This window comes from Schistocerca serialis, chromosome 3 (assembly GCF_023864345.2).
Source record: "Schistocerca serialis cubense isolate TAMUIC-IGC-003099 chromosome 3, iqSchSeri2.2, whole genome shotgun sequence".
Classification (NCBI taxonomy): domain Eukaryota; kingdom Metazoa; phylum Arthropoda; class Insecta; order Orthoptera; family Acrididae; genus Schistocerca; species Schistocerca serialis.
The window spans coordinates 1,034,537,043-1,034,555,750 of NC_064640.1; the positions used below are offsets into that span (position 1 = coordinate 1,034,537,043).

Genomic DNA, 18,708 nt, shown 5'->3' on the forward strand with positions numbered 1-18,708 from the left:
AATCTTATCTCACTCTCGTCCTAGCTGCTGTATGCCTGCGATCCTGAGACCTTTATAATTGCACTTTGTTTTATCACAAGTTTTTGGACCACATCACTCCCTGTATTTTATCCCTGTGATCCTCAGAAATGGAATTCCTACCGATTTACTTTTGCCTTGCAGCTGTCTCTCTTCAGAGCCCTAAGGTCGGAAATGACTTACTCGTCCCCATACTTCCTCGAAACCTCCGCTACCAATGTCTTCATTAACTCGTATTAGATTTTTCGTGACTATTCCTTTAACTCTTAAACTTGTGAGCATTTGGTCTGTCTGGAAATGGGATTATTACAAGTCTGAGTGTATTCCACCTGCTGTGGATGTATCACGTGGAACACCTTTTTCAGGTTCCCTACCAGTGATCGGAACAATTTTAAACACTGTTGTGTACGCCAAGAGTCTTTCTTCGAATTGGTTCTTTACTGCTGTGTGAAACTCTTTTTAGTGTACCATATGTCACTTCGAATCTTCATCCACTTCCCTTTTTAAGTTGGTTTATTTTGTAGGACCCATTCATACGTTAAATCCAGCTTTCAGACCTCCGTTCTTTCATTCGTAATGACTTGTCAGGTAAGCGTTTGATATTTATGCATGTGAATCTCTCTTCTCTAACGGTTTCCATAATTTTCCCATATATGGTATCTAACTTTCCGATTGTTACACACGCTTCTATCGTTTCGCATTTCTTCTGCATCCAGCCTTGTTTTCCCGTTTTCAGATTACTGCAAAACTTATTTTTACGTGTGTGTATTCACGTTTGAGACTTCATTTTCTGTTTTTCTTTTTTAATTTTATTCTTCAAACAGTTAAGAGCAGCAGCTGGCCAATTAGGCAAGAATTCTACTGGAAACAATATTTTTGCCCATTTGATTCTCTACTGCCCTCTCTATTTCACGTGTTCAAGTTTTCCGTTCGTCTTGTAATGCAATGCTTCCCATTTCTCAGTGGGTTTTGGACTTACCTCGGACCATTTCTCCAGATTTCAATCTTTCTGCAGCTTCTTAAATTTCAATTAGCCGTTTATATCCAACAAAGTATGGATATAGGCCATAACTGCTCCTGGAAAGAAAAACGAGTTTAAAATCTGGTTTCCAAATCTCTGTCTTGTTAATGCACAATCTGAGAGGCTTTGAAAAGATAGGGAATAAGAGCAAATGGGGAATTCTGCGTCATTTGCGAATCCCCAAACCACATAACGCTTGTAACTGACACAGTTCTTCGTCGGGTGGTAGTATCATGTTCTGAGTCTATACTAGCACTACTGAAGGCGAAAAGACCGACATACGTAAAGTTTGTATCCCGTACTTCAGTTGACGTATACAGGTCAACTGAAGTACCGGATACTGGTGCTAGCTAGACGAACACAGCGACATGTGTAACATTGATGAGATTTACCCATATTGGTCAGTTGAAGTACAGAATACACATGTTATAATTGTCGTTATTTCCCATTCGCTAATACTAATTAGTATCATATTCTTCAGTTGACCTATATAGCTCAACTGAAGAATGGGATACAATTTTGACTGCTATTGGTTTTCTTGAGGTCGATCGCAAAACTGTGATAAATTTCTGTCGATACTCTTAGTATCGAAACCAAAAATAATTGTATCCCATACTCTATTTGACCCACATCGGTCAACAGGTAGCCAATTTTATGCACGTGGATTTCCTCGTTTTCATTAGCAGTAGTATCTTTTTCTTCAGTTGACCTATATAGGTCAACTGAAGAATGGGATGCAAGTATCATGTATGTAGATATTTCCGCCTTCACTAGTAATACTATCTGCGTAAGAACAGAATGTTAGTAGTAGCGGAGACGAAAGAAACAACACCTTCAAATTTTGTATCCCGTACTTCACTTCACATATACAGTGCAACTGAAGAATAGGATACCAATGCTAACGAAAACGAAGAAATCGACGTACGTTAAATTCGTATCCCATACTGCAATTAATCTATACATATCGACTGAATTTCGAGATACATCTCATATATATCTCAACTGAGGTATTCTGTGCTATCACTACTTCTATCGTTTTTTTCCTTTATTTTCTACAGAAGTACCAGGACTCAAACAAGCGATATCCTTAACATTATGGTCGAAATATTACTGGACGGTATGTATGTCAACCACCTGTTTCTGTCTCCTGCATTCCTTAATTTCTAAACATTTGTCTCAGCTGTTAAATCTGTGTAGTATATCATCTCTGGAAAATTCTGACGTCATTGGTCAGAGCGGACGGGTTGTATCCCGTTCTTCAGTTGGCTCGAGACTTTTAGTTACAGACATGCTGCCAGTATGAGAATCTTAGCGCTACATTATTGTGCAGTCGGTGATAATGGAAGACCCTCTTTCCCATATCATGCACTAGGTCATCAGCTTCTAATACCTGTGCACTAATAATATTACAATATCTTACTTCCTACCTGTTAAACATAATCACTACTATCCAAATTCTGAATTTCATTTGACTCTGAAGTAAAACAGTGACGCTCCGTATAAACCTTTTGTCTGAAAAATCTTACCAATTATTATTATTTCATAAGGTAAGTCCTGGTGTATAATGTTGTTTCTAGTTTAACCAAGCACCTAACACTATCTTGGTTGCCCAGGTGGACGGTGCCAAGATAGATCAAGAGGAGGAGAGAGTAGCTGAGTGTCTTGTGGATGCTGTCAAGATAGAACAAGACTGTCAAGATTTAGACGAGGAGGTAGCTGAGTGTCTCATGGGTGCTGCCAAGATGTGTGAAGCATGTAGTGACACTGAGGAAGGGGCAAATGAGGGTGTCGTGGACGTTTCTGATATTGACCCAGCATGTGGAGATGAAGAGGATGGGGCAACTGAGAGTGTAGTGAATGCTGCTAGGATGGAAGAAGCCCATCAAGATTTAGAGGAGGAGGTAGCTGCAAGTCTCATGGGTGCTGCCAAGATGTGTGAAGCATGTAGTGACACTGAGGAAGGGGCAAATGAGGGTGTCGTGGACGTTTCTGATATTGACCCAGCATGTGGAGATGAAGAGGATGGGGCAACTGAGAGTGTAGTGAATGCTGCTAGGATGGAAGAAGCCCATCAAGATTTAGAGGAGGAGGTAGCTGCAAGTCTCATGGGTGCTGCCAAGATGTGTGAAGCATGTAGTGACACTGAGGAAGGGGCAAATGAGGGTGTCGTGGACGTTTCTGATATTGACCCAGCATGTGGAGATGAAGAGGATGGGGCAACTGAGAGTGTAGTGAATGCTGCTAGGATGGAAGAAGCCCATCAAGATTTAGAGGAGGAGGTAGCTGCAAGTCTCATGGGTGCTGCCAAGATGTGTGAAGCATGTAGTGACACTGAGGAAGGGGCAAATGAGGGTGTCGTGGACGTTTCTGATATTGACCCAGCATGTGGAGATGAAGAGGATGGGGCAACTGAGAGTGTAGTGAATGCTGCTAGGATGGAAGAAGCCCGTCAAGATTTAGAGGAGGAGGCAGCTGAAAGTCTCATGGGTGCTGCCAAGATGTGTGAAGCATGTAGTGACACTGAGGAAGGGGCAAATGAGGGTGTCGTGGACGTTTCTGATATTGACCCAGCATGTGGAGATGAAGAGGATGGGGCAACTGAGAGTGTAGTGAATGCTGCTAGGATGGAAGAAGCCCGTCAAGATTTAGAGGAGGAGGCAGCTGAAAGTCTCATGGGTGCTGCCAAGATGTGTGAAGCTTGTAGTGACACTGAGGAAGGGGCAAATGAGGGTGTCGTGGACGTTTCTGATATTGACCCAGCATGTGGAGATGAAGAGGATGGGGCAACTGAGAGTGTAGTGAATGCTGCTAGGATGGAAGAAGCCCGTCAAGATTTAGAGGAGGAGGCAGCTGAAAGTCTCATGGGTGCTGCCAAGATGTGTGAAGCATGTAGTGACACTGAGGAAGGGGCAAATGAGGGTGTCGTGGACGTTTCTGATATTGACCCAGCATGTGGAGATGAAGAGGATGGGGCAACTGAGAGTGTAGTGAATGCTGCTAGGATGGAAGAAGCCCGTCAAGATTTAGAGGAGGAGGCAGCTGAAAGTCTCATGGGTGCTGCCAAGATGTGTGAAGCATGTAGTGACACTGAGGAAGGGGCAAATGAGGGTGTCGTGGACGTTTCTGATATTGACCCAGCATGTGGAGATGAAGAGGAAGGGGCAACTGAGAGTGTAGTGAATGCTGCTAGGATGGAAGAAGCCCGTCAAGATTTAGAGGAGGAGGCAGCTGAAAGTCTCATGGGTGCTGCCAAGATGTGTGAAGCATGTAGTGACACTGAGGAAGGGGCAAATGAGGGTGTCGTGGACGTTTCTGATATTGACCCAGCATGTGGAGATGAAGAGGATGGGGCAACTGAGAGTGTAGTGAATGCTGCTAGGATGGAAGAAGCCCGTCAAGATTTAGAGGAGGAGGCAGCTGAAAGTCTCATGGGTGCTGCCAAGATGTGTGAAGCATGTAGTGACACTGAGGAAGGGGCAAATGAGGGTGTCGTGGTCGTTTCTGATATTGACCCAGCATGTGGAGATGAAGAGGATGGGGCAACTGAGAGTGTAGTGAATGCTGCTAGGATGGAAGAAGCCCGTCAAGATTTAGAGGAGGAGGCAGCTGAAAGTCTCATGGGTGCTGCCAAGATGTGTGAAGCATGTAGTGACACTGAGGAAGGGGCAAATGAGGGTGTCGTGGACGTTTCTGATATTGACCCAGCATGTGGAGATGAAGAGGATGGGGCAACTGAGAGTGTAGTGAATGCTGCTAGGATGGAAGAAGCCCGTCAAGATTTAGAGGAGGAGGCAGCTGAAGGTCTCATGGGTGCTGCCAAGATGTGTGAAGCATGTAGTGACACTGAGGAAGGGGCAAATGAGGGTGTCGTGGACGTTTCTGATATTGACCCAGCATGTGGAGATGAAGAGGATGGGGCAACTGAGAGTGTAGTGAATGCTGCTAGGATGGAAGAAGCCCGTCAAGATTTAGAGGAGGAGGCAGCTGAAAGTCTCATGGGTGCTGCCAAGATGTGTGAAGCATGTAGTGACACTGAGGAAGGGGCAAATGAGGGTGTCGTGGACGTTTCTGATATTGACCCAGCATGTGGAGATGAAGAGGATGGGGCAACTGAGAGTGTAGTGAATGCTGCTAGGATGGAAGAAGCCCGTCAAGATTTAGAGGAGGAGGCAGCTGAAAGTCTCATGGGTGCTGCCAAGATGTGTGAAGCATGTAGTGACACTGAGGAAGGGGCAAATGAGGGTGTCGTGGACGTTTCTGATATTGACCCAGCATGTGGAGATGAAGAGGAAGGGGCAACTGAGAGTGTAGTGAATGCTGCTAGGATGGAAGAAGCCCGTCAAGATTTAGAGGAGGAGGCAGCTGAAAGTCTCATGGGTGCTGCCAAGATGTGTGAAGCATGTAGTGACACTGAGGAAGGGGCAAATGAGGGTGTCGTGGACGTTTCTGATATTGACCCAGCATGTGGAGATGAAGAGGATGGGGCAACTGAGAGTGTAGTGAATGCTGCTAGGATGGAACAAGCTCATCAAGACTTAGAGGAGGAGGCAGCTGAGAGTCTTATGGGTGCTGCCAAGATGTGTGAAGCATGTAGTGACACTGAGGAAGGGGCAAATGAGGGTGTCGTGGACGTTTCTGATATTGACCCAGCATGTGGAGATGAAGAGGATGGGGCAACTGAGAGTGTAGTGAATGCTGCTAGGATGGAACAAGCTCATCAAGACTTAGAGGAGGAGGCAGCTGAGAGTCGTATGGGTGCTGCCAAGATGGAGGAAGTCCATGTAGAGGTGGAGGGGGCAGCTGAGAGACCCTGTAACCAACCCTCAGGTGCCGCTTGCACCCACTGAAAAAATGTTCGTTTGTTCGTTTAAGTTCTTTTTTGTGTTCAGATTTTGTTCTGTTTGTCGTTCTGAGTTTCGTTTTTTGCTGTGTTCATTTAATTTTGTTTGTGTTTATTAATTTTTCAATTTTCATTACAATCCTTGCTTTATTTAAAACAAAAATATAAATTTTACGTATTTCACCAACTGTTCTCTTGTATTTTAGTGTACTTCTGCAACAATAATAGTTGCCGAATTGAAAGTACGTTTCATTTTCAGTTTATTTTATAGGTTACTCTCTCTCTCTCTCTGTCGTTACAATGAAATCAACAATAGACTAAACCCAGGTCTCAGGCTAAGGTATTTATGAAGCTCATTTCAGTGACATTGAAAGGTCTGTGATGTATACACAATAATAGTCATCGGTAAGTGCTACATTCACTTCTGTATTGCAAACATCACATAATGCCGATTTACGTAGTATGATTTTATAGTTGTTAGAGGGGGTAAGGTAACAAGCCGCAATATCGTTGGTCCGATGTCTCTAATGACTCTGGGTAGGTTCATGGCCTGGACAATTGTCCGCACTTGTGACCAATCTCTGTGAGTGTATTTCATGGCTGCAACACGTGTGGGAGTGCGTTGGATGAAAAATTCCGAAAGAATATTGCTGAGGTTGCTGTAATCTGTTCTCCCCTATGTAGCTAACTTCTTTTTCATAGAAGCGTACATCCTTCAATCTGAGAGTTGACAGATTTGCAACATTTGGTTTGTGATCCTCCGTGCTTCTCCACTGAGTTTCTTTGTAGCTTGTTTAAAAATGCTATCATGACATGCCGGAATATAGAAACTGTAGTCGAGCTGCCAGAGCCTCATTATTTTCTGGTATGATTCTGCGCTAATCATACATGCGCAATAAATTGGGTTGTTTCAGTTTTCCTCTCGTTTTAACTCGGAAAAATCCCGAGAGGAGAAATAGAGTAGGAGTGGTTCTGTGGGGACAAGTCCAAATTAGAGCACGTTTCATTCTCTGGCCAGCTTCTCACCTGCGTAGCACGGTAATATGATACGCTGTAACGTGAAAGAAATGTGTCGTACGCCTCTCAGCTTGATTATGCCACTCACTCCTATCCTCAATAAGTATTCTTGCGCTATGTGCTCATCAGTAGTTTGTAAAAGGACCCAATTATTTACGGTTAATGGGCGACGAAAGTACGTGCGCGAGCAACATAGATTTTTTCCGTATGCTACACCAACGTGTATTATTTGAAAGCAAGTGTGTGGTGGGAAAACAAAGCATACAACTTTGTAAGTTCATACAGTAGGTGCAGGGCGTGATGTAACATCTCAGTATGCTAAATTGTCTCATTATTATTTAATTTAGTGCAATGGATATGGAAGGGAAGTGTCCTCAGTAACTAACTGGTCGGGTTTATAGCTGGGCCGTAATACAATCACTTTAAAAGTCTTAAGAAATCAATTGGGGCACCATACGCCAACCAGAAATAGTGGGCAATCAGAACGGAGACTGAATATTTACAAACGGTACACAGAGAGAGCACACCTACCCACTGATTGTAGAAGTTAAGCAAGTAAGCGTAATAACAAAAAGAAGGTGAGCTCATCGATGTATCAGCGTGACAAAATTCACAACATCGCACAGGCCAAGAAAGAAGAAACCTCATCGTCTATGTAGTTGTGACCACGTACGAGCGTAGTAGATGAATTACATATACCTTATTCACAGCTACATCGTCCACGCATCGACTATAACGCACACAAAAGATTTATGTCAAATTCACGTTAACACACGCACACTGCCTGATTTGAAAGCTATGCACAAGGAGCGGTTGCCCATTGTCTGTACAGTCGTGCGCACATGGCGGCTTTTTTAAGACGATGGTATACACATTAAACACCATTTAATAGATCTTGATTCCGATAAAATTCACACAGTAATATTCTTTCTCAATGTATGTTTTCACACGCATGCTGCCTTAAATGAGAGCCATTGATGAACGATGAGAGCTCATTTTATGTGTAGCCATGGCCACGTGGTACATGGAGAACAGTGGCATACAGTTTACTGACGGTGAGACCATTCTTCATTGGGAGAACGTTCACACTATAATATTTTTATACAGTACACACGAAAACACGCAACTTATTCGGTATGAAATGTCCGAGTTAAAGTGCAAGCTAATTGTCTTTGCGGCCATCAACGACAGACAATGGAAGGCAATGACTGATACGTTTCACACAAAGAAATAATCAGTTGATCCTATACAAATTGCTGGAGAAATAAGAAAGGAGCACCTGTAATTAAATAATGATAACATCAGCAGTCCTAAAGCTAAATGCTAAAGGCTGATGATTCAATGATTGCACGATGGAAATTCCATCAGACTTTGCTTTCCATATTACCAGAAATATAAAAATTAATGTGCATTATAACACTTCGGTATTATTAACAATCTTACAAGAAAAGTGATTAATCAGTTACTTTTGTAAATAACTCATTCTCGTACCTTAGATAGCAACCTGAAGGGGACGCTCTGACGGAGCGACCGTTCGCTTAAAAGACGAAGATACGATGCCCATCGTGGCATACAGATGAGACAGTATCGACTTTCTGTTCCACGGTAGAATAAATTGAATCATATCCGTGACCAACCATGGCACAACACATTTCAGACTACTATATATCTACGTCATGCCTATTTTGTTTGCAATCTTTCCCAGAAACATAGGTAGTCAGCAACTTGACATTACACATACATTTATGGATGCATGAGCAAACATTCATGCTCTTCACTCACTGCACGCTATCTACATGGTAATAAAATGCGGACGCATAATGGGAAAAGGGGGTATGTGCACTAATTAATAACTAAACCTTTTATCCACTATCTTCCTCAAGAGTGTACCGGTACACTGGATAGGTAAAGTTATTGAATATATAGTTCTACTGATACAATTAAAAATGAAGTTGCACTTGTATAATGCAAGTAATACCAAAAGCCGCAGTAATGTAGCGGTACATATGGTAGTCCGTCAGCATTCATGTAATATAGTAACTATCATCTTATACAGAACACAAATGATTGGGTTAATTAATGTTTTAATTAAATGAACCTTCTCCTTCCATGATCATGGCCAAATGGTGATTTTTGTCCACTGTATACAAACTCACTACTACCGAAATACGGAATTGAGTCGGAGTTCGATACAGACTGATGTATCGAGATATTATGGTTCTGCTAGATCTTATTTATTCGTTGAGGATACCAATTGTGCTGATTTCGCCTTGCTAATCGTTTAAAATTAGAGTGAGGTTGGCTGCGAACGCCCCACCTGCACTCTTCATCAGTAGGAATGTAAGGGGTTTATGGGTCAAGTGTGCACACCATTCCTTCCTCCGAAGATGGTAGGTAGAGACTCCGACTGTGGCAGGTGGAGGTCATGTCCGTGCTTAAGCCGCGCCTATTTCTGTCATTTCATAATGTCTCTGCGCTCCAGTCTCACGCAAGTAATTTACCAGCCATGAAAACCGAAACAGCCAGTCAGAGCACAGTATTAAACTTGCCTTTAAAGCGAAACTGCCAGTCGCTCTCCTTGTTATCTGTACCTTCTAATAGCCAACCATTCTCCAAATTAAGTATTACCTGTATTTTTTAATGGACTGTGTCAAGTACTTCAGTGTCTAAAATATATTTATTATCCATCGAAATGCACATATCACTATAGCTGATTAAATAGCAAAATTTGTTATTGTTCACATCTCCTAGTTGTCTGTGGTAATTACCAAATTACGAAAGGATATTGGCATTGCTATTTTAGATATACTTGAGGCAATTAACTCTCTGTACAAAGATCGAATGTTCATCACTTGACATATTGCTAAGCACTTTTATAGAGGGGTAGGGGATGGAAATTTTACGCTTAAATATAATCGATGTTACTGAACGCTAATACTGTTTGTATTACTTTAGAACTTAAACATACATGCGGTAACGTGTTTAACCATCAATGTTATATTTTTATGGTACTTAAGTACATACGCTACAACAGGAATGATACTTTGTGACGAGATATCTAATGCCTTGTATTACTTGCACTACATATCATCTTAATATACAAAGGAAGTTTTATCATATTCCCAATACAATATGCAAACACCCAACATGTCCAAAGGATAAGATCGTGTAACTCCCACCTGAGGCCTAAAACCCTAAACGCCTATTCTCAAATTAACTGAAACAGTAGTAACACGTCTACATCTATAACTGTGATATAACACGTGATGTACTAAAATAACTTGCTAAGCTCGCAGCTCATAGCTTTTGTTAGCTATACAAGAGACTGTGGGCAAAATTCAAGCTGATGAAGCATCATTTTAGTGGAGAAGATTACCGTCTCATGACAAGACCTTTAATGCACTTGATCGCTAAAACTACGTATTTGCGTAGTACCAAAGTGTAACCTTGCACTGCAGTATTATGACGTGTAAAGAAACGAAATTGTGAAAGGAAATGGTGATGTACTTTACGGATAAATAAAATTTTTAACGTGAACATTTTGATCACTGAAGCACTTTTGCAAGGGACAATGGACCCCAAAATTCGATATTTCCACGTGTATATTTCCACGTATATTATTCTTCACAGTACTTTTGGGTGATATGTTGGCATTAGTGATATAAAATGCATGTTTATCATCGATTTCATGCCGACTTTTGTACCACATATTAAAGAAAGGAAGAGTTTTATATATTATTTATCAAAATACGTAGAACTGTTTCCTAGATGAATACAAAGCACACATGGCACATGATCTGACTCAGAAGTTAAAGTGCACTTGTCAGTGGGAATATGCTGATGTTTCTATGCTAGTAAACATTTTATTCCCACAGCCCAATCGTATGCATTACTGGCCAAAACTTTTCAACTAAAACCAATATCACAGTCAGCTAAATGTGTTAGTAAGCCCCAAACAAAGGAATCATCTGTATCACCCAATGGACAATTATAACAAATTACCTCATGTATTACTACGTTTCAGCAAATTTGTAATATATTACCCCATGTTACAGCAAAACTGTAAGAAATTGTCCCTTACATCGCCTTATTCACAGCAAAGTTGTTACAAAGTGCTCCAAAAATTATGTCATTACAGCAAAATTGTAGGATGTTACCACAAAATCCGCTCTGCCATAGCAAAATTGTAAGAAAATTATACTATATTATATTACAACAAAGTTGTAACAAATTGCCCAATATATAAGAAAATACCTTATACTTCAACGTGTTACAACAGTCCGCAGCTCGAGGTCGTTCGGTAGCGTTCTCGCTTCCCATGCCCGGGTTCCCGGGTTCGATTCCCGGCGGTGTCAGGGATTTTCTCTGCCTCGTGATGACTGGGTGTTGTGTGATGTCCTTAGGTTAGGTGGGTTTACGTAGTTCTAAGTTCTAGGGGACTGATGACCATAGATGTTAAGTCCCATAGTGCTCAGAGCCATTTGAACCATTTTATTTGTTATAACAAATCGTAACAAGCTACTCCAAACTGTAACAAACTGCTCTACAAATACATATGTTCCACCTAAGTTATAACAACTTGTGGCATACTTCACTGTGCTACTCGAGAACTATCGTAAAATACCCTACACATCCCCATGTTGCATTTTACTATTTATTGTACCATGAAGTCAACAGCATTTACGATAGGTTCCTGTAAAATGACTAAGTATGGTGTGAGAAATGTCTTGCAGTCTCCACTATGCGATGACATGTCAGCATGATCAGCAAAGGAAGGCAAATGTTTTATACTGCAAGATGTGGCGGAGAAGTGCTGTGGTTACTCGCGAGGCCAGCCTATCGTATCTGGTGCGCCGCATTCTGCCTCTGTCTTTGTATCCTGCACTTGTTCACGTTTATTATTTCTAAGAACTGTGAAGTGGCAGATTCATTGGTTTCAATCACATTTTAAACCATGTTGTTGTTGTGGTCTTCAGTCCTGAGACTGGTTTGATGCAGCTCTCCATGCTACTCTATCCTGTGCAAGCTTCTTCATCTCCCAGTACCTACTGCAACCTACATCCTTCTGAATCTGCTTAGTGTATTCATCTCTTGGTCTCCCCCTATGATTTTTACCCTCCACGCTGCCCTCAAATACTAAATTGGTGATCCCTTGATGCCTCAGAACATGTCCTACCAACCGATCCCTTCTTCTGGTCAAGTTGTGCCACAAACTTCTCTTCTCCCCAATCCTATTCAATACTTCCTCATTAGTTATGTGATCTACCCATCTAATCTTCAGCATTCTTCTGTAGCACCACATTTCAAAAGCTTCTATTCTCTTCTTGTCCAAACTATTTACCGTCCTTGTTTCACTTCCATACATGGCTACACTCCATACAAATACTTTCAGAAATAACTTCCTGACACTTAAGTCTATACTCGATGTTAACAAATTTCTCTTCTTCAGAAACGCTTTCCTTGCCATTGCCAGTCTACATTTTATATCCTCTCTACTTCGTCCGTCATCAGTTATTTTGCTCCCCAAATAGCAAAACTCCTTTACTACTTTAAGTGTCTCATTTCCTAATCTAATACCCTCAGCATCACCCGACTTAACTCGACTACATTCCATTATCCTCGTTTTGCTTTTGTTGATGTTCATCTTATATCCTCCCTTCAACCATACCAATCATGAAACCTCCAATATGATTAGTGATAACTAAAGCTTTGGAGTTCGTTTTGCAGTCGAGGGTCGGCCGGAGTGGCCGAGCGGTTCTAGGCCCTACAGTCTGGAACCACGCGACCGCTAAGGTCGCAGATTCGAATCCTGCCTCTGGAATGGATGTGTGTGATGTTCTTAGGTTAGTTAGGTTTAAGTAGTTCTAAGTTCTATGGGACTGATGACTGTATTTTCTAAACGGTGCACATATGAAATACATACTCCTAACTTATTCATAGCGACCCCAAAATGGCGGTCTATAATTACTCGCTTAAAATGGCGTGCTTCTCACTCGTTCATTAGCTGAGCGCGAATCCTTCCTTCCTCCTACTGGTACAAGAAAAACTCCTCTCTTTTTTAACAACTGTCCATTACAAATTCATACATATAAATACATTCACATGTACTTATATCACGTAATTACGTTCACATATATTCATATTACATGTCGCACATCCGTGGCGTGCTAACGTCTTAGTCTCTTATTTCTCCTTACATTTGTTAAGCAGTATTAACAGGGGGAAAATGTTACATTTCTTAAATTGTCCTTTCACTATATTTTAAAAATTGTTTTTCTCACTGGCTTTTGATTCATTAGCCATTCTGAGAAGCTGTTCTTTCGGTACACGCTATCTCATTGTTCGCTGCATTTATGGCCAGCAGTAGCTCATTGTATACTGTATACTGTTTCCCTAAATAAAGAGACTTATTTCCGTCAGTATACAGTAGGGGGGCATTTGTGATAAACCTTTTGCATTTATTTTATGTTTTCGTCTTCTTTAAAGGCAAAGAGAAAAGATGAAGCGGTAGCCCATCATAGAACCTATGCCTACCGTCAGGTATTTTTGAGTTTCAGCACTGTGCTTGTCATTGTCATTCGTGCCAAAAAATTAATCTCATTCTAGAATGGTTTCCGTCGCGGTGCGCAGTGTGTCTTTGCGCATCTTACAGGGGACACTGATCTCCACCTTGCTTTTTGCCTACTTGGCCCCTACGATCAGCTGTTAGCCGCTGCGTATATAACTGTTGAAGTACGCTCTGCTTCAAGCGCGGCTGCACGCCTCGGTGCACTTCATCGCTCATGCCTCTCGCTTAAAGATCGCGCGCTGTGAATTCTTTTCCATCGCTCTTGTTTTAAATTTTTTTCGTGTGATGTAGTGTTAGCTACGTCATCTAATGGTTTTCACTCGTTCACTATTATGTATATTTGTTTTAGTTCTTATTGGATATTCCGTGTTTCCTTAAGGAACATTAAAAGGTTTCCTTTACTGCTATAGATATTTAAGTCTTAAGAAAGTACAATATCAAAATACGAGGAAAATTTCTTTTCACTGTCTTGCATGTTAGATAGTAGAAGAAAATTGAACATTGCTTATTGACTAAACAGGATAGTAGAAGAGGGAGAGGGCACCGGAAATATAAAAATATTGTACCCCTTAGCTGGAGAGGAACCGAGTGGCAGTCGGTTTATTCGTCAAAGAGCGACAAACCTCCTACCTTCTTGCGTTTTATTGATGCAACAGATAAGGAAAGAATGAGACTTGAATTTTCATTTAATAAATTTTCGCAAATCTTTATGTGGATACATGCCTTTTATTTTACAATTTTTTGTATTTTCAATCAAGTAGCACCCTGGATGAGGCTTGTCAACAATGATATACCGACCAATATATAACAATTGCCATTTTTTATTCAGTGCCTTTAATTTCGATGATTTCGGATGCGTTCTTAGTAGTACCTCCTGTCCAATTTGGAATTCTATTACGTTTTTCAATTTCCTGTCGTAAATTCCTTTCCTTACTCGAGCTTGCTCTTCCAATGCTATTAGCGCTCGCTGTACTTTCTCATCTAAGGCTCCGTCTTTGTGCCGTAATTTAGGTATCGGTTTTGCCCATTCATCTAGCTCCACCTTTTCAAACATAAGTTCGGCCGGTGTGTGCCCTGTTGATATGTGTGGGTATTCTATCCATTTCCTTTGGTTCTGTGGTATATATGTGCGGATAAACCTACTAAATTCACGGAAGCACCGTTCGACGGGACTTGCTTCCGGGTGAACTTGAATACTAAAATATGACGTATGTTTTGTGATTTTAAAAATGATTTCCATTGGTCACACGTAAAATATGAGGCGTTTTCAGTTAGGACTGCTTGAGGTTTCTCAATGCGTGGTATGTAGTCTTCCAGAATTCGCCTTATAATTGGCCCTGACCTAATTGTTTTGACTGCGTACAGCTGTAGATACTTATTAAAAACATCATACTGGGCTACGATGTATTTAACCCCGCCACGGGCTTGGGGATGAGGTCCTGCCGCGTCAATAGATACAAGATCCCTTGGGTGCTTTGGTATTATTGGGTGTAGTACATTAAGACATGTCCTATTCTGATGCTTGACCTTTTGACACACCGCACTGCGTCTGATTACTTGCTCTACACGTCGCCCCATATTAGGGAAATAACAATACGTAGAAATTTTGGCGGCACACTTTAGCACTCCATAGTGTCCCCATGTGTGGTGCGTGTCTTGAATTAAGTTGTCCACATATTCCTGAGGTACGCACAGACACCACTTATCCATTCGTCGATCTCTTCTATGAAAGAGGATGCCATTGTGTATAATATAATACTGCTCTAAACGTTCGTGTGTTCTAGCTTGCAATTTTTTTTTTTTTTTTTACCTTGCTCCATCGCGGGTCTTCTTCCTGTAACCGCTGCACTTTTTGCACATTTTAAAATAATATGGTTTAAAAGTTCCATCATTTATCAAAAGCACGTTGAAGGCTGGTGTTTGTTCCCCTAACTCGTGGAAATCGGTAAGACCCTGAGGTAACCGTGATAGTGCATCTGCCAAAACATTCTGTTCCCCTTTTATGTACACTATCTCAAAATCAAACTCTTGGACATGCATGCACCACCTAGCTGTTCTCTTATGTAACAACTTGCACGTAAGAAGAAAGGACAGGGCTTGACGATCACAGTAAACTTTGGTATGTTTTCCCCAAAGGTAATATGGAAATTTACGAAACGCCCAAACTACTGCTAACGCTTGTAGCTCAGTTACGGAATAAGATCTTTCATATTCTGTGAGGGTTCTACTGGCAAAACTGATTACATTGACTTCTTCCTTACCATCCTTTGTTAATATTTGAAACAGGCACGCACCGAGCCCCTGATAACTAGCATCGGTGCTGAAACAAAAATCCAATTCCATATTCGGGTGTTTCAGGATAGCACCGTTAATCAGCACTTGCTTAATCTGCTCAAAATCATTTTCACATTCTTTAGTCCACAAGCAACTGTGGTTTTTACGCAGTAAGTTTAATAATGAACTACTGTTCAACAATTGTTATGGCAGAAACTTCCTGAAAAACGAGGCCATTCCTAGAAAATCCTTTAATTGTTTCTTAATATAGGGTGTTGGGAAATTCTGTATCGCATCTAGTTTACTGGGTCAGGTAGAATTCCTACTGGTGAAATAATATGCCCTAAGAATTTTATTTTTTCCTTTCGGAGTTCAGACTTTTTAAACTTAACTGTGACATTGTATTTATCAAATTTTTGAAGAACCTTTTCCAAAATACTTACATGTTCATCCCATGTTTGAGTTGCAATTAATAGATCATCATCGTAGAGTGTAACCTGGCTAAGCAGTTCCGGTCCAAGTACCCTGTCTAATGCTTCAATAAATACACCAGCGCTCACGTTTAATCCGAAAGGCAGCACCCTAAATTTGTAGCTCCTCTCGGCATTCATGAAAGCTGTATACTTTCTACACTCTTCATGTAATACAATTTGCCAGTACGAAGCTTTCAAATCAAGGGATGTTAAATACTTAACGCCATGAAACTTTAATAACTGCTCTTACTAGATTCTCTGGACTTGTTCTTATAGGAACGATGATTTGGTTTATTTCCCTCGCGTCTGACACCAACCGCACCGTTCCTTCAGTTTTATCAACTGCGAGAATCGGACTGCAGTAAGGTGAGTGCGAAGTTTCTATAACCCTCGACCTAATCATACGCTCTATTTCTTGTCTTACTGCCTCTTTCATTGCCCAAGGGGTGCCATATGACGTTCTACAATATGTTTCATGCGGGTACACTTCCATTTTATACTCATATCCCTTAATAACACTAGGTTGTTTACGAAAAATGTTATGATATTTGAAGGGTAATTTTGTCATTTCACTTCACTGTTCATTGCTAAGACAAATGGATTTACTTATTTTACTGTCTGCTATTTGCTCATCGAGGATCTCCCTACCAGCGTCATCAAGTTCCATCTCCTTTGGCATTAAGACCTGAGGGTAGATAAGTTTAACATTAATGTCGGGTATCGGCCTACTCTGATTTGTCATTGTAGTTCTTATTAAGTCCACAGTCAGTGTGCGCTCCCCTACATGAAACTGACATTCCCCGCTGCCGATATCTATTTTTACCCCATATCTTCTGAACACCTCCATACCAAGTATACAGTTCACTATAAGTTTGTCTACCAACAAGAAAGTACACTGCAAATTTACACCACATGTATTAATGGGTATGCTGGCCTGTAATTTTATAACTTTATATTTACTTCCCATTGCCGTTACGATCTGACAGTTCTGTACAGGTAGTGTGGGTACATTTACTTCCCTCGCTATCTCTTTGAACAAGCTAGTAGACATCAGGCTTGTCGACGCGCCACTATCCAAAACAACTAGTACATCTATAAGAATCAGATTTTCACTCTGCAGCAGAGTGTGCGCTGATATGAAACTTCCTGGCAGATTAAAACTGTGTGCCCGACCGAGACTCGAACTCGGGACCTTTGCCTTTCGCGGGCAATTGCTCTACCAACTGAGCTACCGAGGCACGACCCACGCCCGGTACTCACAGCTTTACTTCTGCCAGTACCTCGTCTCCTAGCTTCCAAACTTTACAGAAGCTCTCCTGCGAACCTTGCAGAATTTCACTTACCTGGCATGTCGTTTCTTTCTCTTCAGTAAACAAGTCTTCTTTCATTACTGTGTCCTTATCATACCCTAAAAATAGCTTCTGTAAAGTTTGGAAGGTAGGAGACGAGGTACTGGCAGAAGTAAAGCTATGAGTAGCGGGCGTGGGTCGTGCTTCGGTAGCTCAGTTGGTAGAGCAATTGCCCGCGAAAGACAAAGGTCCCGAGTTCGAGTCTCGGTCGGGCACACAGTTTTAATCTGCCAGGAAGTTTCATATCAGCGCACACTCCACTGCAGAGTGAAAATCTCATTCTGGAAACATCCCCCAGGCTGTGGCTAAGCCATGTCTCCGCTATATCCTTTCTTTCAGGAGTGCTAGTTCTGCAAGGTTCGCAGGAGAGCTTCTGTAAAGTTTGGAAGGTAGGAGACGAGGTACTGGCAGAAGTAAAGCTGTGAGTACCGGGCGTGGGTCGTGCTTCGGTAGCTCAGTTGGTAGAGCAATTGCCCGCGAAAGGCAAAGGTCTCGAGTTCGAGTCTCGGTCGGGCACACAGTTTTAATCTGCCAGGAAGTTTTAGTACATCTATGTTTCCCACCTTTACCTTTATTGTTGCTTGAATAATTTCACTTACCTGGCATGTCGTTTCTTTCTCTTCAGTAAACAAGTCTTCTTTCATTACTGTGTCCTTGTTGTTGTGGTCAACACTTTCATTACTGTGTCCTTATCATACCTTAAAAATAGATTCTGGATATGCTGTATGTGTAGGTTTGTTTCGGTGTCTACTTCCTCTTTTCCGTTCCTGTTCGTGTTAGTGTTTAAGTAGCTCATATTTAGTACTGAGGCACACTGACAGTTCATTACCTTCTTCCTCTAGTCACGCTCGATTATTATTTGCTGGGGGCGGTAAAGGTATTGTTTCATTTTCTGCCGTCACGTCTACTATGTGTACCGTATGTTCGCGTGCTCGCCAGTTCGTGTCCCGGTTGTTTCGATTTGACTGTGCGGGCTGCCTCTTCTCTCTTGGATCCTTGCGTTGCATATTCCGATCCTGGTAATTTGCATTTCCTTGTCGCCTATTGTCAAAGTTTTCCCTCGAATTTCTAATGTCTTTAGCCATTGCCGTACCTATGGGGCTGATATTTAGTTTCGTATCCTCTGTCACCCTGTGGCTGATGGGTAG

General features: G+C 41.6%; 1 non-coding gene across 1 annotated transcript; it reads right to left on the minus strand.

The window, feature by feature from the left end:
* Positions 1–17,374: 17,374 nt before the first annotated feature.
* Positions 17,375–17,449, minus strand: Trnas-cga (transfer RNA serine (anticodon CGA)). Its single transcript has one exon. It is a non-coding gene; the product is annotated as a tRNA-Ser (tRNA).
* Between the last annotated feature and the right edge of the window lie 1,259 nt (positions 17,450–18,708).